Genomic DNA, 27474 nt, shown 5'->3' with positions numbered 1-27474 from the left:
TTATGCTGTGTGATCTTGAAAAAGTTACTTAACCTCTGTGAACTTCAATTTCATCATCTATCAAAGGGTGATAGTGAACATTTCTATTTTATCAGGCTCTGGAAATAACTAAAGATGATGTACTGAGTGTAAAGTTCTTAGAACCATACTATACAATAAGAACCACACTTACTATACAATAAGCACTAAAGCTGGAAAAATAACACACATAATATGTGTGTGTGTGTGTAGCATTATTATGATCCTACACAGATATACATGTACACTATTGACCCTTGAACAACATGGATTTGAACTGCACAGGCCCACCTAAATGCGCATTTTTTTTCAATAATGCACTTAGTTTATCCCCTTCTCCTGCCTCCTGTTACACTTCTTCCACCTCTTCAGTCTCTGCCACCCATGAGACAGCAAAACCAACCCCTCCTTCTCTTCTTCCGTCTCCTCCTCCTCTCACTCCTCCTCTTTTTCCTCCTCCTTCTTATCCTCCTCCTCCCCCTCGTCGTCCTCCTCAGCCAACTCAATGTGAAGACAAAGGTAATGAAGACCTTTATGATGACCCACTTCCACTTAATAAATAGTAAATATATTTTCTCCTCCGTGTAATTTTCTTAATAGCATTTTCTTTTCTCTAGCATAACTTATTGTAAGAATACAGTATATAATGTATATAATACATATAACACCCAAAATATGTGTTCATTGACGTTTATATTATTGGTAAGGCTTTTGGTCAAGAGTAGGCTACCAAGAGTTAGGTTTTTGGGGAGTAAAAACTAATACACAGATTCTCGACTGAAGTAGGGGGTCAGCGCCCTTAACTTCAGTGTTGCTCAAGGGTCAACTCTGTGTGTTATTACTTTCAGGTTTTTGCCTAAATGTTGCTGCTCAGTGAGCCCTTCCCTGGACACCATATTGAATGTGGCAGACTAAGTTCCCTTCCAGCACTTGCCACTCCCTTCCTGACTGGACTTTTCTCCATATAATTTAACATCAACCATGCCTCTTATTTATTGTTTATTATTTATCTTCCTACATTGGCTTACCAGAACTGTCCCTTTTATCTGTTTTATTCACTTCTCAGTTTCTACAACTATAGTTTGCTCAATAAATATATGCGGAATAAACTATTAATATTATTATATTTATTATTTTTGTTATCCAATAATTCTTCAAAGGTAATTATTATGGGCAGAATTAATATGTTTTTGGAAAATTCATGTGCTGAAGCCCTAACCCCTAAGACCTCAGAATATAACTGTATTTGGAGACAAGGTCTTTAAAGAAATAATTAAGTTAAAATGAGGTGTCTTTGTCCATTTGCACTGTTATAATAGAAATATTATACATTGGTGGTTTAAACAACATAAATTTATTTCTCATAGTTCTAGAAGCTAGGAAGCGTGAGATTAAGATGTCATCCCATCTGGTGTCCGGTAAAGACTCATTTCCTAGTTTCCCAGGCCATCTTTTTGTATTCTAATATGGCAGAGAACAGAGAGAGGGGGGGCAAGCTCTCACATCTTTTTGTAAAAGGGCACTAATCCCATTCATGAGGGTTCCAGCCCCATTTTCTAATTATCTCCCAAAGGCCTGATCTCCTAACTATCACATTGAAGGTTAGGATTTCAACATGTGCATTTTGGGAAGACACAAATATTCAGTCCATAGCATGAGTTCATTATGGTGGGCCCTTCTCTAATATGACTGGTGTTCTTGTAAGAACTGAATATTTGATCATAGATGCACACAGAGGTAAGACCGTGTGAGGACACTGAGAAGCCAGACATCTACAAAACAAGCAGAGAGTCCTCAGAAGGAGCCAACCTTGCAAACACTTTGGTCTTGGTGTTTTTCCGGAACTGGGAGAAAATAATTTCTGTTGTGTAGGCCACCCAGTCTGTGGTGCTTTGTCATTTATGTCAGCCCCAGAAAACTATTATTATAAAGTCACTTTTCTCTGGTGTAGTTTGAAAATATGAGATTTGTGCCCCATCTGCTCCTGAGTTGTGTGCTTTAAATCTGCTCATATGAACTGCACACTATTGTGACTAATGCTCAGTTCCATAGCATCCAACTGTACTGTGGTATGGCAGCAATACACTCCAGTGTGTCTAGAAGTGCCCTAGTTGAGAATGCTTTGCCTTTGTACAATGGTTAATATCACAGCCATTTATTTTCTAAAATGCACCTGTTTGCACAATAAATTAATAATATAATGGACAACTATTCTTTTATTAATTTTAAGTTCTAGGGTACATGTGCAGGATGTACAGGTTTGTTACACAGGTAAAGGTGTGCCATGGTGGTTTTCTGAGCGTATCAACCCATCACCTAGGAATTAAGCCCAGGGTGTGTTAACTATTGTTCCTGATACTTTCCCTACCCCCACCTCCCACCCAACAGGCGCCAGTGTGTGTTTTTCCCCTCCCTGTATCAATGTGTTCTCATTGTTCAGCTCCCACTTATAAGTGGGAATACGGGTGATTCCTCAATGATCTAGAACCAGAAATACCATTTGACAACTGCTCTTTGATCCACCTGAAAGTTTGAGATTTGAGCTCCTCTTCATACATAACCTTTGGTAAAGAGATGATTGTTAAGGAAGACTCTTTGCTTTATTTCATTTTATTTGTTTGCTTCCCTATACTTTTACTCCCTATACTGAAAAGCTGGCTGTACATATACAGTAGACTTCTATCAATGCTTAATGCAATCAGGGCATTTACAATACGGCAACACAAGTTAAAAGGGAATATTAGACATGCTTGTCCTTGAAAATTCCCTGTTCTTTCTTCACCATAATGTTGTCAGGAGGCACCCTTCTCCATAGAAGAAAGACCTCGGCCTCTTTCTCCTGAGTTCTTCCTCTTTTCTGTTTATCCTCCTGCCCTTTATTCCAATATTATCATGATATTTATTCCAAAATGTAATGAGTTTTATGCAGCTCAACATAACTCCTTCTTTGTTTGCGTTATCTTTCCAAATCTTGGCCCTCTAATTCTTTTGCTGAGAACTTTGGTGTCAGTCAACATAACTCTTGTTTTTTTTTAATTGTTTTCTTTTATCCCACTATTTTATTATTGAGCCAGCAACTACCCCTGCCGACATAGCAGAGGTTTAATCCCTTCAGTTCCCATCTAGATTCCTGACTACTCTTTAGTGACTTCTTGCTCACTAGAGTGTAGACCATTGTTACTTAAGGAGTGATCCTAGTAGCATCAACATCTTCTTGGAACTTAGAGGAAACAAAATTCTCTATCCCATCAAAACCTACTGAACCAGAATATTTGGTGATGGATTCCAGTATTCTGTTTTTACAGGGCCCCTAGGTAAGTATAATATACTGCACAGGAAAAATTGCCAAGTTCTACTATAGGCTATCCACAATCCTTCAGTGAACCTGGTTTTGTCTAGCTGTAAGTACTATAGAAGGGTAAGGATCATGTCTCATGCTCTTAGTTCATATGCAAGGACCTGATCCAGGGTTGAGAAGTTGAAGGCTTATAAAAATTGAAGACATAATTTAAAAGTAAATATAAAAATTATAAATGAGGCCAGGCATGGTGACACATGCCTGTAATCCCAGCACTTTGGGAGGCTGGGGTGGGTGGATCACCTGAGGTCAAGAATTTGAGACCACCCTGTCCAACACAGTGAAACCCCATCTCTACTAAAAATACAAAAATTAGCTGGGCGTGGTGGCAGACACTTGTAATCCCATCTACTCGGAAGGCTGAGGCAGGAGAATTGCCTGAACCGAGGAGGCGGAGGTTACAGTGAGCCAAGATAGCACCATTGCACTCCAGCCCGGGCAACAAGAGCAAAACTCCATCTCAAAAAAAAATTATAAATGCAAAATTAGGTACAAAGATAAATATTTAATTAAAAGGAGAAAAACTGACAAAAGTCACATTTAAACAATGATAAATACTGTCATCATCAAAAAGTTTAGGAAAATAACTGCTATGGTCTGGATGTTTATGTCCCCACCAAGTCCATATTTTGAAACCTAATTTTCATTGTGATAGTATTAAGAGGTGGGGCCTATTTGGAGGTAATTAAGTCATGAGGGAGGGGCCTTAATGAATGGGTTTAGTGCCCTTATTAAAGAGGTCCCAGAAAGATACCTTGTTTCTTCTACCATGTGAGGTCACAGGAAGAAGACACCATCTATAAAGAACGAGAGAGCTATCACCAGACAAATATTCCAGCACTTTGATTTTGTACTCCCTAGCCTCCATACTGTGAGAAATAAATGTTGTTTATAAGCCACAAAGTTTATGGTGGTTTTATTAGAGCAGCCCAAATGGACTAAGGCAATAGCATATTATTTTCAATCGTTAATTTCCTGACCTATCTCTTATAATACTCTTTTTCTAAATTTTTGACTCCATACTAATCACCACATTGTATGACAAAAATTTGGTGATATAATTTCCATGAAAAGAATAAAAAAAGATAATTCAATATTTTCTTACTACCGTCGTTGTTCAACATTTGGCATCTCCATGAATGATCATGTAGAAATACTTCAGACTAACATTATTTTGTATGTGTGTGTGTATATATATATATATAAAATATATATAATATATATAAAATATAAAATATAATATATAAAATGTATATTATATATTATATATAAAATATATATTATATATTATATATAAAATATATATTATATATTATATATAAAATATATATTATATGTAATATATATAAAATATATCATATGTAATATATATAAAATATATGTCAAATATATATATTAAATAATATAGTATATATAAAATATATATTATATAGAATATATATAATATTATATATATTATAATAGAATATATATTATATTATAATATATATTATATTATATTATATATATTATATATTAAAGATATAATATATATAAAATTATATATATATAATATTTATATATATAATATATTTAATATATAATATTTATATATTATATTTATATATAATATATATTATATATAAATATATATAATATATATTACATATAAATATATATAATATATATTATATATAAATATATATAATATATATTATATATAAATATATATAATATATGAAATATATAATCTATAATCTATATAATATATAATATATATTATATATAAAATATATATCATATATAATATATTATATATAAAATATATACCATATATTATATATTATATATTATATATCATATATAATATATTATATATTATATATCATATATAATATATTATATATAAAATATATCATATATAAGATATTATATATAAAATATATCATATATTATATATGATATATAAAATATATAATATCTTATATATGATATATAAAATATATAATATATAAAATATATTATATATTTTATATATTATATCTAAAATATATAATAATATATATAATATATAATATATATTATATATATATATTATATATTATATATTATATATAATATATATTATGTATTATATATATTATATATTATATATTGCATATATATCTAAAATATATATAAAATATATCTAAAATATGTATAAAATATATAAAATATATATAATATATATAATATAGATTATATATTATATATGAAATATATATAAAATATATATTATATATATTATATATTATATATTATATATATTTATATATGATATATAATATATAATACATATATAATATATAATATATATAAAACATATAAATATATAATATATATAAAACATATATAAATATATAATATATATTTTATATAAAACATATATAAATATATAAAATATATAATATATATAAAATATGTAATATATAGAATATATATAATATATATAATATATATTAAATATATGATATATAATATATAATATATAAAATATAAAATATATATAATATATATTATATAGAAAATATATAATATATATAATATAGAAAATATATATAATATATGATATATAAAATATATGTAATATATAAAATACATGTAATACATATTATATATATAAAATATATATCAAATATATATTATATATTATATATAAAATACATATTATATATAATATATATAATTTATAATATATATAAAATATATACATAATATATATATATAAAATATATATATATTTGGGATTCTTGTAAAATTTTGCAACACTGTCATTGAGTTTCTTTCATCCATAAGCTGCTGTAGACATGTTTGTAGTTTGTAGTACTACTATAGATCCATGCCATATCAACACAAGAATTCTGATATATTCTGTTATGTTATTCCCACAAAAAGATTTTTAAAATTTACAGCGCATTTTTAATTATATGTGCTGCATTATTTAATATATTTATGGCAGTAGTAAATCTGTTTTGACAAGCCAACAATGAAAATAAAATCTTCTGCTTACAAATTCATTTATCTGATGATTGGAAGAATCTTTCACAGACTAAATTCTGCCTCTGTAAGTTACAGTTATTTCTCTTACATTACCAATGTACTCCTGGTTCTGGGTACTACAAGACACATTTATTATGGTAAGAATTTCTTGCCCTTAATTATCATGTTACGTATTCATGTGATTGTCAGTAGAAAAGTAGGATTATTTCTGAAAGCCATTTCCTAACTGATACCATGGAATTGGTTGACATAAATGGATCCAACTAATTTAAAAATAGATGAATCCTGGCTAGGTGTGGTGGCTTACACCTGTAATCCCAACACTTTGGGAGGCCAAAGAAGGCAAATCATGTGAGACCAGAGTTGAAGATTAGCCTGGCCAACATGGTGAAACCCCTTATCTTCAAAAGCACAAAAATTAGCCAGGCGTGGTGGCTGTAATCACAGCTACTCTGGAGGATGAGACAAGAGAATCACTTGAACCTGGGAGGAGAAGGTTGCAGTCAGCCGAGATTGTGCCACTGCACTCCAGCCTGGGAGACAGAGCAAGATTCTGCCTCTAAATAAATAAATAGGCCAGTTGCAGTGACTCATGTCTCTAATCCCAGCACTTTGGGAGGCAGGTGGATCACCCGAGGTCAGGGATTCACGACCACCCTGGCCAACATGGTGAAATCCTGTCTCTATTAAAAATACAAAATTTAGCCAGGTGTGTGCCTGTAGTCCCAGCTACTCAGGAGGCTGACGCACGAGAATCGCTTGAACTTGTGAGGCGGAGGTTGCAGTGAACCAAGATCGCACCACTGCACTCCAGCCTGGGTGACAGAGTGAGACTTTGTCTCAAAAAATATATATAAATAATTAAATAAATAAATACATAAATAAATATCAATCCTCAACAACATGTCCTCTTTATATGAAGTCCAAAAATATCCAAGTTTACCTACACTCATCCAATATGAGGAAAATGTAACAGAAGCTAAGTCAAATAAGGTGACTTCTTTTCATGCAATTAAACGTATTTATTTTGAAAAAAAATCCAGAAGCATAATCAATGTGAACTCACGTGCAAAGTTCTTCTCAGAGTGTTTTAAGAAACCCACACAAGAGGCCAGGTGCGGTGGCTCACGCCTGTAATCCCAGCACTTTGGGAGGCCGAGGTGGGTGGATCATGAGGTCAGGAGATCGAGACCATCCTGGCTAACACAGTGAAACCCCATGTCTACTAAAACAAAACAAAACAAAACAAAAATACAAAAAATTAGCCAGGCGTGGTGGCATGTGCCTGTAGTCCCAGCTACTCAGGGGGCTGAAGCAGGAGAATGGTGTGAACCTGGGAGGCGGAGCTTGCAGTGAGCCGAGATCGTGCTACTGCACTCCAGCCTCAGCAACAGAGGGAGACTCCATCTCAAAAAAAAAAAAAAAAGAAAGAAAAGAAACCCACACAAGAAGAAGTGAACCTTCACCATCCTGTGATACATCTACTCCTGTCCACATGAAACATCTTGCTTGACTGAGCCAGATTGGCATAAGGACAATATAAACAGTAAACCCATTTAGCAGCTGTGATCTTTGAGAAAACATAGTAACATAAAGAGAGAAGCTTTGTGCTCTGGCTCACAGACATAAGAAATTATACTGACGTCATCTATGCCATCTCATATAAGCAAGACAGTGCACATATTCAATCTAGTTCCAATATATTCATTTAAACAACAATCATGTAAGATAAAAACAAAACAAAGTAAGACATCCCATCTTCCCCTGCAAAATTGTCTAATCTTTTCGTAATTTGGGTCACTTTTTACCCCATAATCACTGATGAGGTATTGGGAAAGGGATCAACCCATTATTCCAGCTTGTCCCTGGTCCAAACAAGGTTTGTTCTCAGAGATATCTTTCTTGTAACATCTTGGCAACTTTTGCTTTTTTGTACCTGCTTATGAACACAAGAGTTTCTGGGCTCTTCTCAACAGCTTGGCACCAGAAATAATGCTTAACCTTTCTCTCATTTCTAGAATGAATAGATGAGAAAAAATCCAAAATTACATGCCTCCTAAATATCAATTAGGGGAAAAGTGAAGGCATGACTTTCCAAGACAAATGAAGGTCGAGTTCTAATAGCATTGTCCTATTTAATAAAAAGAAAATGAAGGGTGACAGAGGGCTTTAACACTGTATCAAACTGAAGACCACAGGGAGGGATAAATAGCTAAAGAAGCTGTGATTTTACATATTGATGCTTAAGAGAGGAGGGCAACACATTTTCCTTCATTTTGAAAGAAATGATGATTAGCAAAGGGAGGTATATTGAAAAGAGGCTTGAATAGAAGGTAAGAAATTATGGCTTCTAATCTAAATTGTGTAACAAGATGGGTAATGATACGGCTTGGATGTTTGTAATCCCCAGTGTTGGAGGTGGGGCCTGGTAGGAGGTGTCTGGATCATGGGGGTTGATCCCTCATTAATGGCTTAGCACCAGCCCCTTGGTGATGAGTGAGTTCTTGCTCAGAGTTTATGTAAGATATGGCTATTTCAAAGTATATGGCACCTCCCCTCTCTCTTGCTTCCTCTCTCTCTCTGTGATGTGCCTGCTCCCACTTTGCTTTCTGTCATGATTGTAAACTTTCTGCAGCCTCACCAGAAGCAAATGCTAGAGCTATGCTTGTACTACCTGTGAAACATGAGCCAATTAAACCTCTTTTCTTTATAAACTATGCAGCCTCAAGTGTTCCTCTATATTAATGCAAAAACAGATTAGTACAAGTAATAATGGAATAGTCACCATTGTCTATTTGTGTTAGAATTGTTGTATATGAAATGGGGTTATTACTAAGCAATATTTGAGGAGATAAAAGATAGGGACATCAAAACTAAAAATATGAACACTAGTATTGCATGAGTAGAGGGTGTAGGAATAGGTGAAGAAGCTATCTTTTAAAGAAAGTCCCAAAGGTCCCAAGAAAGTAATATTATCTTACCACAAAAATACATTTTCTCTAAAATGTATAAAACACTCCAACAGGCCACTTTTGCTAAGTTCTCACAGGGACCTGAGGGAATTGGAAGTTAGTCTCAACTCGTCACCCTGCTCTGGGTAACCATAAACAAGTTATAACAACTATTGTGTCTTCAATTTCCCCAAAATGAAGGTCTCAGACTTGCTGACCCTCAAATTCATCTTTAAGAACTAGCCAGAAAATGACAATAGAGCCGATAAAAATCTGTGTTTCTGCAGTTTTTATTCAGACTTCAAATATATTATTGTGGGATAATACAGAATTTCCTGATGCCAGGAAATTAATGTGTCTGTGACTTTATGGGGAGAGAAAAATGGATGGTTTGATGTTGGTACTTTTCCTGGACTCTGTCCTATAAGTCTCATCTCTTGGCTGATTTTGATCTGCATTCTTTCTCTGTAATAAACTATACCTGTGAATATAATAACTTTCAGCAAAATCTGTGAATCTTTCTAGGAAATTATAGAACCTGGGATAGTTTGAGGAACCATCAGAACTTGCAATTGGTGTCAGAAGTGAGAGCAGTCTCACGTAGACTCTGCTGCTTAACTTTAAAGTTGGTTACAACTCCTGCAGGGCTTCAAAGCTCTGCCTCAGGGGACTAACTATATTAGATCACAGCTTGGAGAATTCTATGCCTAATGGCATCATAAGAGAAAAAAAAACATACACACACAGTGGAGAGCTCGGTAGAGAACAGCATTGACTGGTGGAAGCTATTAGCTCCATGATCCAAGCAAAACAGCAGACCAGCCAGAAGTCTAATAGAGAGAAGCAAGGAAAGAGAAAGCTAAGAAAAGCTCTTCTGGGTTGAGAGTCTACATTGGAGGTCAGAAAGTTTGTGCACACATGTTAGGCTGCACAGATTCAGGAGGAATCCTTGTAAACTATGGGACAGATTTGAGTGCTTCCCCAAGCCACACATATAGTCTCCAATCAATGCAGGCCAGAAGCCTCAATGGCACAATCTCTGACCAAACACTAAGTGAACAATTGGCTACTCTGGCCCAGGGAGGACTCCTAAGGACCTGAACATAAAAATAAAATCACGCTTATCCTTGGATGTCTGGAAGGGCGATGTGCATGATAGCTTTATTCTGTCACAAGTGATTGGCGAAAGAAATGGCAAGTTACTCATAAGTTTCTGGCTTAATGTGAAATAAAAACTGTTAACTCCTGAACTGTGATAATGGTCTTGAGCCACACACACATCCAATAACTAAGATATCAAATGAAAGACAAGTGTTGATGAAGATGTGTAGAAACTGGAACACTTATGCACTGCTGGTGGGAATGTAAAATTGTGCAGCTGCTTGGAAAACAGTTTAGTAGTTTCTCAAAATGTCAAACATAGAGTTACCATCAGGTCCAGCAATTTCATTCCTAGGTATATACCCACCCAGTAGAAATGAAAACATACCTTGCTACAAAAAACTACATATGAATGTTCATAGCAACATTATTCACAATAACCAACAAGCGGAAATAACTCAAATGTCCATCAGTGATGTATGGTTAAATACAATGTGGCATATTCATACAATGGAATATCATGTGACAATAAAAACCCAGTCACAAAACACTATATGTTATAGGATTCTAGTTCTATGAAGACTCTGGGATTGTCACATCTAGAGAGAGTGAAAATAGAATACTGGTTTCCAGGGGCAAAGTTAAGAGTTTGGGAGCAAAGGGTAATAGTAAGTGATTACTAATTAATGTAAGGGTTTGTTTTCTTATTTTTTTCCTTCCTTCCTTCCTTCCTTCATCCCTCTCTCCCTCCCTCCCTCTCTCTCTCATTCCCTCCCTCTCTCCTTCCCTTCCTTTCTTCTTTCCTTTCTTTTTTTCTATTTTTCTTTGTCCCTCTCTTTCTCTCCTTCTCCCTTCCTTCCTTCTTTCCTTTCTTGATGATTTCCAAGAGACAAGAAAAGGAATGTAGTTGAATGAGGATAAAACAGACAAAGAGCAGGTTTGTGCTGAGGGGTAAAATGTACCCATATATCCAAAGGGAGGCTTTAAAAATAACAGAAATATTTAGGAACTTAAGGGGCAATTTTTTTTCTGCCGTGAGTGATGAAAATTGTTTTCTCATCTTTCTTATGGAATGTACAGAGAAATGTTTGTTGCTCATTGATATAGCTATTTTTCTTCTTGTTTGTGTTGCCTGTAAGATTATTCCATCTAATTTTAAAGTTTTGTGGCAAAAAATATTATCAATCCACCATGGAGAGCCACAGTATGGTTTCTATCACATCAAATAATAACAGAGTGCCTAACACTCAGAACTGTGTGGCAATACATCTAAGTGCTTCAAGGTTGTCAAGAAGACACTAAAGAACTATCCCTTAAAAAGCTGCAACAAACATATACTAGATTCATTAAGTGATTTCAATTTCAAAATGATTCCAGTTGCTGTAAATCCTAACCCTCAAGGTGATAGTATTAGGAGTTGGGTTTTGGGAAGGTATTAGGTGATGATGGTGGAGTCTTCCCAGTTGGGATTAGTGCCTGTGTTAGTCTGTTTTCACACAGCTGATAAAGACATACTTGAGACTGGGCAATTTACAAAATAAAGAGTTTTAATGGACTTACTCACTATCATGGTGGAACGCAAGGAAGAACAAGTCACATCTTATATGGATGGCAGCAGGCAGAGAGAGCTTGTTCAGGGAAACTCCCATTTTTACAACCATCAGATCTTGTGAGACTCATTCACTATCAAGAGAACAGTGCAGGAAAAACCCTCCCCCATAATTCAATCACCTCCCACTGTGTTCCTCCTATGATATATAGGAATGGTGGGAGTTACAATTCAAGATGTGATTTGGGTGGGGACACCACCAAACCATATCAGTGCCCTTATCAAATAAATCCCAGAGAGCTCCCTAACCCTTTCTACCATGTTAGTAATACAGTAAGAAGGTGCTAGGAAACAGGACCTCAACAGACATTGAATCTGCTGGTGACTTTATCTTTAAACTTCTCAGCCTCTAGAACCAAAAAAAAAAAAAAAAAAAAGTTTATGGTCTATAAATTAACCAGTTTGTAGTAACTTGTTACAGAAGTGCAAACAGACTAAGACATTATTTCTTAAACTCCAAGACAGTCCTTGTAAAATTAAAGCTTTGGCCTTTGACTATCATTACCTTGAGTAGAAAGACAGCATTTCATACATTTTAGTTATATCTGGCCTCTCTTACTCATAGTGCGTTAGAGTATTTAAATATAATTTTGAATGAATGATTGCAGAGGATTAGAAGTTGAATTGATGATCTACAAATATAGGATACTAGGCTTTCTCTAGAGTCTCCATGGTCTAGGAAATGTTCTTTCAATTTGGAGAAATGTTGCCTTCTCTATTTTTCCACGACCTCTACCTTATTTGATTCTAATCATTGCTCATCTGATTGAAATCCTATTATTTGACAATCTCACTGTTCTCTGAATACAATTAAGAGCACAGGAGAAAAATGGCCCCTGGGCTGACAGACAGTTGTTACAAAGAGGAAGTCTTCTGAAATACACCTCACACAGCAGCCTAGGGGGTTGGGCACTGCCATGATTACTACTTGGTTTTGAGACTTTGAGGTAGTTTAGGATTATTCCAGAATATACTCTCACTGTTCAGATTGTGTAACCACAGCACATCCTGCTGTTTTAATCAGACCAAGGCCGCAGTGTGAGTTGGACCCCTGAGTTGGGGTTAGCTGGTTTTATTTTTAATGCACTATGTCTAGTTCCCTGAAGGATTTAGCAAACATCATGCGCTAAAATTTTTGAACTTTTAGTTTACAAAAGAAAATGGGCAGCTCAGACATAGGATTATGTATGTACAATGAAGCCCAGGTGTCAGAAACACTTATGCAACCTATAAAACTCCCTGATGAGGGTTTCTTCCCTTAGCATCACAGAGAGTTCAGTTTGTGTTTACACAAATGAGAAAACAAATCAGTAGTTAACAGAAACACTGCTGTGCTGACACATTAACATTCGCTTTATAAGCAGAGGATGTCAGTGAGTGCAGGTTAGCCCAGTGGGGACCCTGCCAGGCAAGAGGAATGTGCAGAGTGTTCCTCTCCTGCTGGGATGGCAAAAATAGATCCATCTTTGTCAGCCCAAATCAACACAAAAGTGGAGTGGCTTTGTGCATGTGGATTGATGTAATATATTACATGGATATGGATTATTGGATATAAAGTTATGCACAAGTAGCAAAGATCCTAGCATTAGTCTAACTGTATGTATTAGTTTCCTGAGGTTGCTGTAACAAACTATTACAAATTGGGTGGCCTAAAATAATAGATGCTCATGCTCTCCTGTTAAAGGAGGCCAGAAATCTAAATCAAGCAGGCTTTGTCCCTTCCAGAGGCTCTGAGGGAAAAATTCTTCCAGGTCCCTCTCCTAGCTTCTGGTGGCCACTGGCCATCCTTAGCATTCCTTGGCTCAAGACGGTGTAATTTAAAACTCGGCCTCTGCTTACACATGGTTGTATTCCTTTTGTTTGTGTCTGTGTCCACATTTTTCTCTTCTAATAAGGACATCAGATATTGCATTAGGTTGCACCTGAATTCAGTATGACCTCCTCTTGAATTAATTACATCTGTAAAAATTCCATTTCCAAAAAAGCTTACCTTCACAGGTCCCTGGGTCTAAGACTTCACAACAACATTTATTCTAGAATCTGATCATCTTGAACACACATGAGGGCTGGTGAAAAAAGGGCTCACATTCTATGCCTTGTGAAAGAGTAGCAGGGAGGGGTATTGTGTGAGGCATAAAGAAAGCACTTCGGAAGAGCTAGGAGGAGCCCAAAGAAGGCCTATATCTGCATGAGGCTGGCCCGAGGTTGGGCTGTCAGTCAATAAATCTGCATTAAATTTCACCATAAGTCAGACACTGTGGTGTGTATTGGTAATATGATTGTGCACAAGATGTACAGGTCTCTGGTCCCAAGTGGGATAGGAGAAGAGAGGCTGATTTCACATACAGCATGGAGTCTGGTATGCACATTGTCTCTGGTCCATTTTCCCCTTTGATTTATGCTAAGACTCAAAGACACTGAGCTAGGAGTGAAATCAGAAACAGTGAAATGTGAACATGCACAATGTGTAAAACATCAGAAGCAAAGGACAACAGTGTCCTAGGTTACAAAAGGCCAGGAAAGTTTTGATGCATTTTGCTTCAAACCAGCATATAGGGGTAGCGTGTTAGTACAACCCCTGTGACAATCAAACTGGCTAAGAGGCATTTGTGCAGGCTGGAAACAGCACTGTATTATTTCCCTATTGCTGCAGTGACACATTGCCACAAACAGTGGCTTGAAACAACATGCATTTAGTATCTCACAGTTTTGGAGGTCAGAAGTCTGAAATAGGTCATGCAGGATAAAAATAAAATGTTATCAGAGCTGTGGTCTGGATCCTCTAGAGGATAATCTATTCCTTGACTTTCCTAACTTCTAGGAGTGGCCCACATTCCTTGACTTGAGGCCACATCCCTTGGACTTCTGCCGCTGTCATCACTTCTTAATCTGCCTCTGCCTTTTCTGCCTCCCTCTTTCACTTGTAAGGACCCCAGTCATCTCAGTGGATACATGTAAATAATTTGGGATCATCCCATCTGGATCGCCTCAGGATTCTTAACTTTATCACATCTTCCAAGTCTCCTTTTCCACGTAAACTAACATATTTATAGGTTTAGGGATTAGGATATGGGCATCTTTGCGTGCCCCTTATTCTACCTACCAAAACACTCTCAGTCAACATTATCTGAAACCTGGACAGCAGAGGCCTCAGCTGGACTGGTTGCCAAAATTAGCAATCATTTGATCAGGAAAGGCTCTGGACATTGGTCCCCTTTATCCTTGGAAGCCTCTTTGTGTTCAGGTAAATATTAATTTACAATAGATACTTGTGGCTGGTATTGTTTATTGTGTGTGTATCAGCTCCTGAGGGTGGAGACAGGGGATGCTTTCATGCCCTGTCTTCAGGAGTATTCAACTCTAATCTTAGCGCAGGGGTCATGTTTAGGTTTCTGCATATACAACCTAATCTCAGTTCAAATTTAATTCTGCCAAAATTCCCTGACACACATACAAAATATAGGAACATATTCTGCATATCATGTAATTAATATATAAAAATGTTTATATTCAATATGAATGATATATTTATCTTTGAAGTTGTTGTATATAATCTGTATAATGGATATGTTTTATAACCATTGCAATTTATAATGTGAATATTGCTGTGCTGATACTAAGAATACTATTATTTATATACATATATCTTTATAGAACTATATTAAATATATATAACATATATTTATATATTTTCTTAATATAGCTTTTTACATTCCTTTCCTAGGATGATCAAAGTGGGTTGAACAGACAATAGTATAAAAAGAATAACAGACTTTACAGTAGGCTCTGGAGCACAAAGTAAAATTACAGACAAGAAGCATCACGCATTGAGAAATTGCTTTATATCTTATATTGCATTGTTTAATCCTCTTATAATTGTATGGGATGGTTAAATCTTAATTATGTCCATTTTACATATGAGAAAACTGTAACTGAGAAGCCAGTGGCTTTTCTATGATCAGACAGCCAAGCATGTGTCAGAATATGAGCTGAATTCCAGATTTTCCGATTAATCCAACTCTGTCACTTAACAGCACTCTAAACTTGGCGCATTTGTGCAACTGCGAATAGAGGTGTTGGTGATAATAGTTCATTCATAGAGACTGGTAAGGGTTAAAGTCATAAAATGAGATAATACATGGAAGATTTGATCAATTGTAAAACACCATGCAATTTTTTGTTAGAGAGCTTGCCACTGAGTGGATATAATGCTGTGTTAAATTGGGTGGAACAAGCTATTCCATTTATAGAAGTTCAGAAAGGGATAATGTCAAAGTATTATGGAAGAGATTGTTACCAATGCAAAATAATCTGCTTTGATTAATTTAATTTCATACTCACAAATTTCTCATTTTGTTATTGATTCCATTGTAGAGTTGAAAAACAAGAATTCAGCAAGGATAAATAATCTTTTTTGATAGTGACTGGGTTCAAAATTAGAATGTCTCTAGAAGCTATATTCTTTTGGTTACTCTCCACTCACTTTCAACAATGTGCATGTCCTCAGTGGGGAAAAGATGCATTTGCATTTATTAGCACTCTGGAGTACTCACCCATTATTTGAAGGGAGGCGTGGTCCTGCAGGTAAAAAGGAGATGGACTCATATTCAGATGATTATAACATAAAGTACTAATTATTTAAATAAATAAAGCCTTATCAAATTGACTTCCTAAGGCTCTCAACCATCTGTATTTTCGTTTTTTCCTGCAAGTGCAGTCTGGCTTTTCAAAATTCTGACAGTGGTTGCAGGGAAAGCCGGGAGTATTGAAAAGAGAAGAAAGTTCTTTTAAGGCCTCAGGGCAAGCTCTGAGTTCTCTAGATGGATTTGCTTCACATTCTTTGGTGAAACCTCTGTGCATATCAAAATCTCTTGCAAGACACCATTCACTGTCCCTTCAGATACGTAGTTTAGTGATGAATATTGACCATTTCTCCACTTCCGTGTGCGTATTTGTAACAAATTCAGGTCTCCAACCTCTAAAGCAACAAATACAGGTTTGCAAATTTTCATTTTTTTTTTGTTTTTCTTGAGACAAAAAGTATTATTTTTTAATCACTTGAATTTACATTAAATTTTAATTTATTTAATTCCCAAGAATCTGCCTGCCACAAGCACCTGGAATGCATTCTTTTCTGGTCTGGAATATAGATGCTTGGGCCACTTTCCACCCAGGTGCCTTTTGTAACACCTACTCATTGTAAACGGTTACTCCGTTACCCCACTCAGAATGTCTGCCCAGCTGACCTTTTCTCCCAGAATGAGTTGGTTATGTTTTGTTTTTACAGAGAACCCTGAGCTTATCTAAAACATTGAGCAAATTGAGGGTGGAAAGTTTGTATTTAAATCTCTAATGCCTCCCATAGAATTTGAATCAAAGAGATAATTACTTTAAAAAATAAATTAATTAATTATCAGTAAACCAATGGAGAGCCAAGAGAACAATCTACAGCTCAAATGGAACATTGTCATGAACCACATGAGTTTTACACTGAAAAAAGTTGTCGTGCTGACCTTAAACAATTAGGTAACACCCTTTCAGTATGTTGGACTCTAGTTCTGTTCTCCGGTATTTCCAGTTTTCTTCCTCTGGGCATAGGGCCAGATTTTAGTTCGCCTGTGCAGTCCGGTTTAGACACAACCAGGATACTTATTTAGGTAAAGGAAGTGCATGTGTCTCCTCTGGGCAAAATAATTTAAGAGCTAGTATGTGATTCTCCATATTGCCTTTTCCTGTGATATGGAGCCATGTGATTTTCCAAATTGGTGAGATCATATCCAAGCCTGAACTCTGATTAAGTCAGATACGAAGTAAACTCCCATACCTGCCAACCTGCAATGGCTTGTGAAGAATAAACACGATTTTTATTACTTTAAGCCACTGAGATGTGGGGATTATGGCAGTAAAAACTGCTTTTTTTCTGAGTAACATGATTAATATTGTTTATAAAATTGACACTTTAATGTAATCATCTCGGTGTAAATTGATAATCTTTCAGTGTTCTTATTCATAGTGAATGCCAGAAGATATTTGGATAATTCTGCTTCTTGGGCTCTTACACATTTTCCCACCAAGTGCGGTGGCGCAAACCTGTAATCCCATCCCAGCACATTGGGAGGCAGAGGTGGTGTTATCAGGCTTTTCCTTAGTTCACATGTAGACAGGTCCTTATCACACAGCTGTGAAAACGTAGGCTTGCAGACAATTTGAAGGTTGAATAAGGCAAGGTTTCATTGGGTAAAAAAGAAGAAAAAGGGAAGCAGAGACCCTCCACAAAGCCAGAGTCCCTGCTGGTGCCCTTCCCACCTCGCAGTTTGAATCTCAGATTCCACACAGGAAGAAGAGGGGCCAGACTCCTCCCAGCTGCAAACAGTGCAAAGTTCCGTGGCTCCACCCCAATGTGCATTCTTCCCAGTGCACTGGCCTGCTGGAGTTTTGCCAGGAAGCCTTTCCCATCTTTGTGGCTCAGTGTGAGAATCACATGAGAGTGGGAGTTTGAGACCAGGTGGGGCAACATAGTCAGACCCTGTCTCTACGGAAAATTCTGAAAAAAAATTAGATGGGCCGGGTGCCGTGGCTCACGCCTGTAATCCCAGCATTTATAAGGTTGAGGTGGGTGGATCACCTGAGGTCAGGAGTTCAAGACCAGCCTGGCCAACATGGTGAAACCCCATCTCTACTAAAAATACAAAAATTACCTGGGTACGGTGGCGAATGCCTGTAATCCCAGCTACTCGGGAGGCTGAGATGGGAGAATCACTTGAACCCGGGAGGCGGAGGTGGCAGTAAGCCAAGATCATGCCACTGCACTCCAGCCTGGGCAACAAAGAACAAAACTCTGTCTCAAAAAAAAAAAAAAATATATATATATAGATGGGCATGGTGTACACCTGTAGTCCCAGCTACACGAGAGGCGGGGAGGGGACGATGCCTTGACTGCAGGAGTTCCAGCCTGCAGTGAGATAGAATGGTGCCACTACACTCCAGCCTGGGTAACAGAGGAAGACTTTGTCTCTAAAATATAAAAATACATTTCCTCCCTCATCTGTGACCAAATGCACATGGGAGCTCCTCTTGAGCTGTGCATTCTATAACAAAAGGAAGGTCCATTTCATTCACTTGAGATTTTTTAAAAATAATAGAAGGCTATGTTTATATAGTGTACTGTACCTTGAAAAGTTTTGCTTGCTTTGGTTCGTAGTATCTCTGGTAGAGTCTATCAAAAGCCCAAATATCTGTGTTCTAAATAAGAAAGGAGTAACCATAACTGAATTTCATCACTTTGGTCATCTCAGGAATAAAGTAGCGAGAGAACTGGTCATTTCAGTAATTAGAAGTGATGACTGGGTGTTGTACATTGCGCTTGACTGTGGATAATAAACTCCCCAGAACCCCCACCCCCAAATTCTCAATATATGTGAAATAGAAATTCTGCTAAAATCATTAATATTGTTGAAGAAGAAAAATCTCATGAGCTGAGGGCCAAAGAATCAGTCAAATCTCTGATCTACTTGTTGTTTAATGTTATTGTATTAGTCCATTTTTACACTGCTATAAAAAGTTCTCAGAGACTGGGTAATTTATGAAGGAAAGAGGTTTAATTGACTCATAGTTCTGTATGGCTGGGGAAGCCTCAGAAAACTTAGAATCATGGCAGAAGGGGAAGCAAGCATCTTCTTCACAAGGTTGCAGGAGCGAGAGAGAAGCAAGGGGGAACGTCCAAACACTTATAAAACCATCAGATCTCATGAGAACTCCCTCACTATCATGAGAATAGCCTGGAGAAACCGCCTCCATGATCCAATCACTTCCCTCCCTTGACAAGTAGGGATTACAGGTCCCTCCCCTGACACCTGGGGTTTACAATTCGAGGTGAGATTTGGGTGGGAACACTGAACCAAATCATATCAGCTATTTTGGTGAAAATAGATATTTTGTTAAAATGCTTCTGAATTGCCTTTAAGACTTCTGAGTTTTCTCTCGCTGACCCAGTAAAAACAAAGTAATACATATTTGGATCTGCTTATTTCCCCTTCCCCCCAAAATGGCTTCTTTTCTAATTTTAGCTAAAAATTCCTCTAAAACAAGGAGGTAGCATACAAACATGAAAAAGCCTTCAAGTTTTGACATTGAAGAGGAGGTTCTAGAAGCAGTTACACTGACTATGAAAAAGTGTTAGACAGGCGAGACCTGGCTATAAAAACAAAAACACTAGGATGGCATAGTACAGAGGTAATTGTCTTCTGCGAAAGAAGACTGCCTCATGGTAATTATTGTGGTAATAATAGCTAACACTTTTTGTGTGTCAGTAACTAAGAACTGGATATGTTGATTAATTTGATACTCAACAGTGTAAAATATTAGCCCATTTTACAGATTCACAAATCCAGGCACCGAGATAAGATAAGTTGTTCAAGGTCACATACATATGGCCAGTAAGTGCTGGAGCTTGGATTCAAATACAGACATAGACATCTGCTATTATTAGAGTAAAATTCATCAATAAATATTCATGCTGATATTAAGAAATTATGACAACTTTAAAAGGTGTTCAGGGTAATAGTTTGGAAGTTAGAAGGTATGCAACATTTTAGCTATGTTTCTATCTAGTATTTTTTGTTTGTTATTTAAACTGTAAGTACTTAGCTTTTTATACAGTTCAGCCTTTCACAGACATATATACATACACACACATATACACATATATGTACACACACATAAGTATATGTGTGCATATATAAATGCAGCTATACATATATGTGCTTTATAACTTTATTCCATTTGTATATGTGTGTATGTGTATATGTGTATATATACATATATGTATCTCTGTTGCTGTATATATACATATACATGCACATATATGTGTGTATGTGTATATATACACATATGTATATATATTATATACACATATGTATATATATTATATATACACATATGTATATATAATATATACACATATGTATATATATTATATATACACACGTATGTATATTATATATTATATACACACATATGTATATATAATATATACACACGTATATATTATATATACACACATGTATATATTATATATACACATATGTATATCTATTATATATATATATACAGCATCAAATATATGTATTCAAATATATGTATTTCAAATACATATGTGTATATATATAGCTTCTGTGAAATGTATGTACACACACACATATATATTTCCCGCTCAGAGGCTATGTATAGACTAAGTTCAGAGACATTGAGAAATTTAAGGTCACAAAATCTCAGGGATTAGAAACACCAAAGTTTGTTCCTTGTTCAAAATATTTATTGGTTAATTGTGGCTGTGGTCAACATTCCTTTTTCATTCTTTGATCCAGACTGAAGAAAGAACTTCTAGTTATGAGTCCTTTTTTTTTTTTTTGCAACAAAGAGAAAAGAAAAAGTGTGGAAACGAATAGTGATTTTTAAAGATTGTGTTCATTTGGATGTCATGTTCCATTGACCAAGCGAGTCACACTACCGACTAGGCATTAATATGGTGGAATTTTTGTTTTTCTATAGGAGCAGCACCAAGGAGGTCTTGAATGAGTGGATGAGGTAGGGACAAGTAAGTATTTTGAACAAATAATACAATCCCCTGTACATAGAAAGTTGGCAGCAAAACTGTCTCTCGACCTCAAAACCTTTAATTTCAAGTGTAGTTTTAATTTGCACACGAGCTGACAAGAAACCAATTTGATAATGGCACTCTCAGAAAACAAAACAACTGCTGTTGGAGAGCTGAGAGTATTGCTTTGCCTATTATGCACTGAGATCGCTTATATATTTCCCAGTTCACTGTGAAAAAATTCAATCTCAACAAAAAGATAATTATTATCCTTGAATAAATAATATGATGTCAAATATTAGGTAGACCCTTAAGTCTGTGTTGATCTATCTGCTAGAGGTTTTTCATTCCTTTTTTTCCCAGATACACTCATAAGAAACACTTGTCTTAAAATTTCCCTGATTCCCATAGTAATGAATTCATATTGGTTTACTCAAACTAGGTATTACACTCAATCTCACTTTCTGTCACTTAAGGCTGCTCCCTCAGTGGAAATAGAATAACTTTAAGGATGTCTTAGCCATTCTCCTTTTCTGAACCAATGACAACAATATACTATATACATAAGCCTGCTATTGACTCGGGACTTAGCCTTCTTTATCCAGTTTGAACATGACAAAATCCTTAAAAGGAAACTGAGGGATCTTTTCCCAGCCTTTTAATCATTATTCTTTTTCTCCATGGCAGTCTTGCCAAATCTTAGCTCTAGGTCTGACCCTAAATATCTGAAGGCATTTTCAAATTTAAGTCCCTCTGTGGTCCCTTTCCTGGATTTATCCCAGATTCCAAAATGGAACTTAAAAAAGTAAAGAGTGAAAAAAGGAATTAGTGTTATGCATTCCACTCATTCTTCTTTTTTAGACTTTTAAATATGCACAGATTACAGTCTTTTCTTATTCTTGTCACTTGGCCAAGATTTGCAATACATATGGAACTCATTGCTGTTACACTTTTTCATTATGAATCAGTCTTTCTACTCACCTGCACTGTTATTTCTGGAGCTGCTTGTTGGGTTCTTTCAATGTACAAAGTTCAACCTATTATTCCAAGTATATAGCTTTGTTAGTGTCAAAGAGGAAACAAAACATCCATGTAGGAACACAGTGAGCCTTGGGACAGAAGGTGAAGATGACAAGGGGTTTCTTAGTGCCTGTATGAGTCAGATTTATCCAGATAAACAGAACCTATAGGATATACATAGATATATAAGAGGGATTTGTTATGGGAAATGACTCACATAATTATGAAGGCTAAGAAGTCCCATGTCATTTGTAAGTTGAAGGATCAGAAAAGCCAGTGATAAAATTTAGCCTCAGCGCAAAGGCCTGAGAACCAGGAGTTCTGTTGTTGGAAGGCAAGAGAAAATGGATTTCTAGCTCCAGAAGACAGAGTGAATTTACCTTTCTTTCAAATTTCTATCTGGGCCCTCAATAGATTGGCTGATGCCCACCCTCACTGGTGAGGATGACCTCCTTTACTCAGACTCCTGATTCAAATGCTTATCTTTTCCAAAGACACACCCCAAAATAATGTTTACCAGGTATCTGGGCACCTCTTAATTCAGTAAAGTTGACACATCAAATTAACTATTACTGTGTCTGAGCTAAAACTGATGACTGATTGCTACCTGAAGATTCTCCTTCCCATCCATTCACAGAACTTATCTTTGCTCATTAAGTATAAGAGGCAATATGCCCCAGTAGTTAAGGGTCCAATTGGAGAACCCAGCCCACCTGGGTTTGAATTCTTACTCAGTTGCTTGACTGGCCTTGATTAAGTTATGTAGCTGTTTTAATCCTCAGCTTTCATTTTTTAATAAAGGGGTGCATAACAGTACTTATATCTTAAGGTTATTATCTGTATTAAACAAAAAATAAACATTTTGTGTCATGCTTGGCACATAATGAATTCTTATTAAATGTTAAGTATCATGGATAGCAACTTGGATTAGGACACTGACCTTCCTTTCTTCCCCAGCCCTGTTACAGCTGTTTTGATACTATAATTTTATTATTTTTATTTTTCAATGATTTCATTTAAATGCTGTATTAATAAATTTTCATGCTGCTATGAAGAAATACCCAAGACTGGGTCATTTATAAAGAAAAACAGGTTTAATGGACTCACAATTCCACATGGCTGGGAAGGCCTCACAATCATGGCAGAAGGTGGAGGCGGAGAAAAGCCATGTCTAACATGGTGGCAGGCAAGAGAGTTTGCGTAGGGGAACTGCCCTTTATAAAACCATCAGATCTCATGAGACTCACTCACTATCATGAGGACAGCACAGGAAAAACCTACTCCCATGATTTAATTACCTCCCACCAGGTCCCTCCCAAGACATGTGGGGATTATGAGGGCTACCAATTCAAGATAAGATATGGGTGGGAACACAGCCAAATCATATCAAATGCCATTCAAGAAATCATGTTTGGCACATTATATTCATATTATAGTCTCAAAATCCCTATAAGGGAGTAGACAGAATTGCTCCTACAGATACAAAAGCTGTATTCAGACAGGTTAGGTAACTTATAAGAGATTTAAGTGGCAAGGTTATTATTGTATTCTAAATCTGTTTTACTTTAGAGGATTCATACCCATTGCTATGGTTTGAATGATTCCCCAAGGTTTATGTGTTGGGAAACTTATATTCCAAATTCACATGTTGATTGGAGGTGGGGCCTTTGGGAGGTAATTAGGACTAGATAAGGTCATCAGGGTTGGGGCCCTGTGTTGGGACTTGTGGCTTTATAAGAAGAGGAAGAGAGACTCTGAGCTGGCACATACGCTCTTGATCTCTCATTATGCGATGCCTTCCACCATGTTTTGACACAGCAAGAATGTCCTCGCTGGATGTTGACCCCTCCATCTTGGACTTTCCAGCCACCAGAACATAAAAGATAATTTTTTTTTATCAGTCTTTGGTATTTTGTTATAGGAACAGAAAACGGACTAAGATCCTCTCTTTCCACCATACCTCTTTACTTTCCAAAAAATAGTAACATAGGAATAACAGTTTTTTAATGAGGAACTTCCTTTCCCATGATTCTTGCTTCCATATGAAGGGAAACCCATGACTGTGACCTTCCTTTCCTGTTCCTAGTTTCCACATCCTGATCCCATTGTTGATGACTTATGAAAAAAATGGGAGCAATTTTGGCTCGGTTCTTCATTTTTCTCTCCTTTCAGGATCCTGCCCATTAGCAGTGAGGGTGTGGCTTTGTGTGCTGGAGGGCCTGCAATAAGTTTAGTTGTAAAGAGCTCACCCCAGACAAGAGCTACTTATGATTATTTGGGCAGGTCTGCATAATTCTGGGAGGGAAGGCTTTTAGAAAACTCACTGTTCCTGTACAATTAACCACATCCACCTACACAGTTTTTAACAATAGCAGAGAAAGTATTTTCATTTCCCTTGACCTTATTTCTAACTCTATCTCAGTTGGTTTTAAATTGAAACAGTGAAACACTCATTTTATTGAGTCCTTTCATAGATGATTGTCAAGACTGACCTTTTAAAGTGATTCAAAGGACAGATGGTTTCATTGGTCATTTGGAAGGCAAAATAATTGTGAAAAGAGGTTTTACAAAAAGCCAGAGTTCTCAATGTCATGTACAGGTTTGCTCAAACTTTCCCCCAGCTTTTAGTGCTAGAGCTTTTCAAAGTTAGGGCTAACTTCATGAATATCTCCTGTCTCTAAGGTTGTTGGCAAATAATTTTCAGATATTTGATCCCATTTTTTTTCTAAGTAAGTGCTTGTCCAATTTGGTGGGTACAGAGATATATTTTATAATCAACCAAAAACTATGTATCTTTCATCTTCCAAGTGAAATAAAAAAGTAAAAGCAAAATCATACAGTTAGTTGGCATATCTTCTATTTATATATTTAGCTGTCTTTTCACTGTTTGTGAAACTCCTGTTCTATGACAAGAGCTTTAATAGCACTGGTGATATAATGGTGAGTAGGCATTAAGGATTTTTATGGTCAGAGAATGCAGGTAGGAAGTCTATATGATACCAAATATCTGCTACTAGTTTATGTTACTTTATTTATAAAATCTGGCCCTAGTTAACTTCAGAAAAGAAGGAAAGTATGTCGAGGACACTCAAATGTCTTCTGGAATAGGTTAGGGACATCAGTCACCTGGAAAGGAAAGAAACCAGGGAGACTCCAGGACATGGGAGAGCTAAAGTGATTGGATTCTCTACCTGGAAAGCTATCATCAGCGTGACGAAGCTTTGATAACTTTCAGTCTTTCTGTCTTTCCCTGCCCTTCGTTGGATATTTGGGTGGATCAGACTGTGTTAGGTGCTTGCTTTTGATTCATTACCTATGGCCCCTATGGCATCTATGGCCGTGAAGGGGTTGGTTATAAAAACAGTACCATGGCCACGGCCATGTGAGAGCTACTGTCAGAAAGGGCGGAATCATTGTGAACTGAACAGCCACTTCAAGAAGACTCTATGGAACAGATGAAATGGCTATTTTGTAGGTCAAAATAGTAGACTACCATAAATTTCATATAGTACAACCTAAAACTGCATTTGGCATTTTGGGCTGAGAACATTTACACCCTCTTCTTTCGCGTGTTCAAAGATGTTACCAACTAAAGTGATTCAACAATTCCACAGTAACCCTCAGGACTCCACAGGAATAGTGGTCATTCTACTTTCTACTTTATGTTTAAGAAGCTATATGCTTGTTTCTCATGGAGGAATGAGAATAGGAACTGCATGCATGATTTACTTCAGATGCCAGGTGGAATATATAAGCAGGCTGCGTGGCTCAGTCGCTGCTCAAAGAATGTTCATTGAAGAATAGAGAATTTATTCAACAAACCAGTCACTCTTATTTGCTTGGGGCTGAGATGTTTCCAGTGTTGAAATTGGAAAGTTCTAGGTGAACTGGGGCAAGCTTGTCACCTATGGCTTAAGCCAGTATGTACGTGTAGTTATCCTATTTGCACAATTTGGGAGAGGAAAATAACTACAACTAGCAGAGGAGTAAAAAGAAATGTATTATGCTTCAAGGACCCATGATAGTGGCTGACACACAGTTGCTATTTGATAGATGAGATTCATAATAAAAATAAAATTAATATATCTTTCAAACATATTATATATGATATGTTGCATTAAAAGAAGTAAACATGCCATCTCAGTTTGTCCTTTAATCACCCCTTCTATTACCATTTCTCAGATGAGAAGATTGACTTAATCTCATACAAATTAATCTAAGAGAGAGTATGTAACCTAATAAGGGTCACGGAGTTTATAAGTAGTGGCACTAGGATATTAACTGAAATTTCTGTCACTCAAATCTTGTCTTTCAGGGAGACCTGTCTGTGTTCTTTCCTCCTGTTATTTTGGTTGCTTCCCCCTGTTTTTTTCCTGACCTTCAGTCTTGACTCTTGATTCATGGCATTTCTCTGTCTTGAGTATTGTTCATAATTTTCTAGCTTCTAATTTGTCTGCCCATGTGACTCTCATTACACTCTATATTCAATCACTGATTTTCATTACTTATTAATTTATTCAATTATTCTACCAATCTTTAATGCATGCCCAGTTTGTGTATAAGTCAGGAAACTTGACCTCTATCCTCCTAGTAGTAGGAGAATCTTCATGTGTGGTAGGGGAATTTTAACTGTATTCAGCATTACAACCTCAATCATGTTCTAACAGTCTATATAAGATTAATACCTCCCAGGAAAAGATTCTACTTATTCTCCAAGGACTAGATCTTTATTCTCTTGACTCAAGACTCAGGGTTCAAAGCTTAGGTCTTACCGTCCATATTAGTATGTTCTCACACTGCCATA

This window comes from Pongo abelii, chromosome 3, assembly GCF_028885655.2.
Source record: "Pongo abelii isolate AG06213 chromosome 3, NHGRI_mPonAbe1-v2.0_pri, whole genome shotgun sequence".
Lineage (NCBI taxonomy): Eukaryota > Metazoa > Chordata > Mammalia > Primates > Hominidae > Pongo > Pongo abelii.
The sequence above is the reverse complement of the archived record's forward strand: the minus strand, read 5'-3'. Positions refer to the sequence as shown.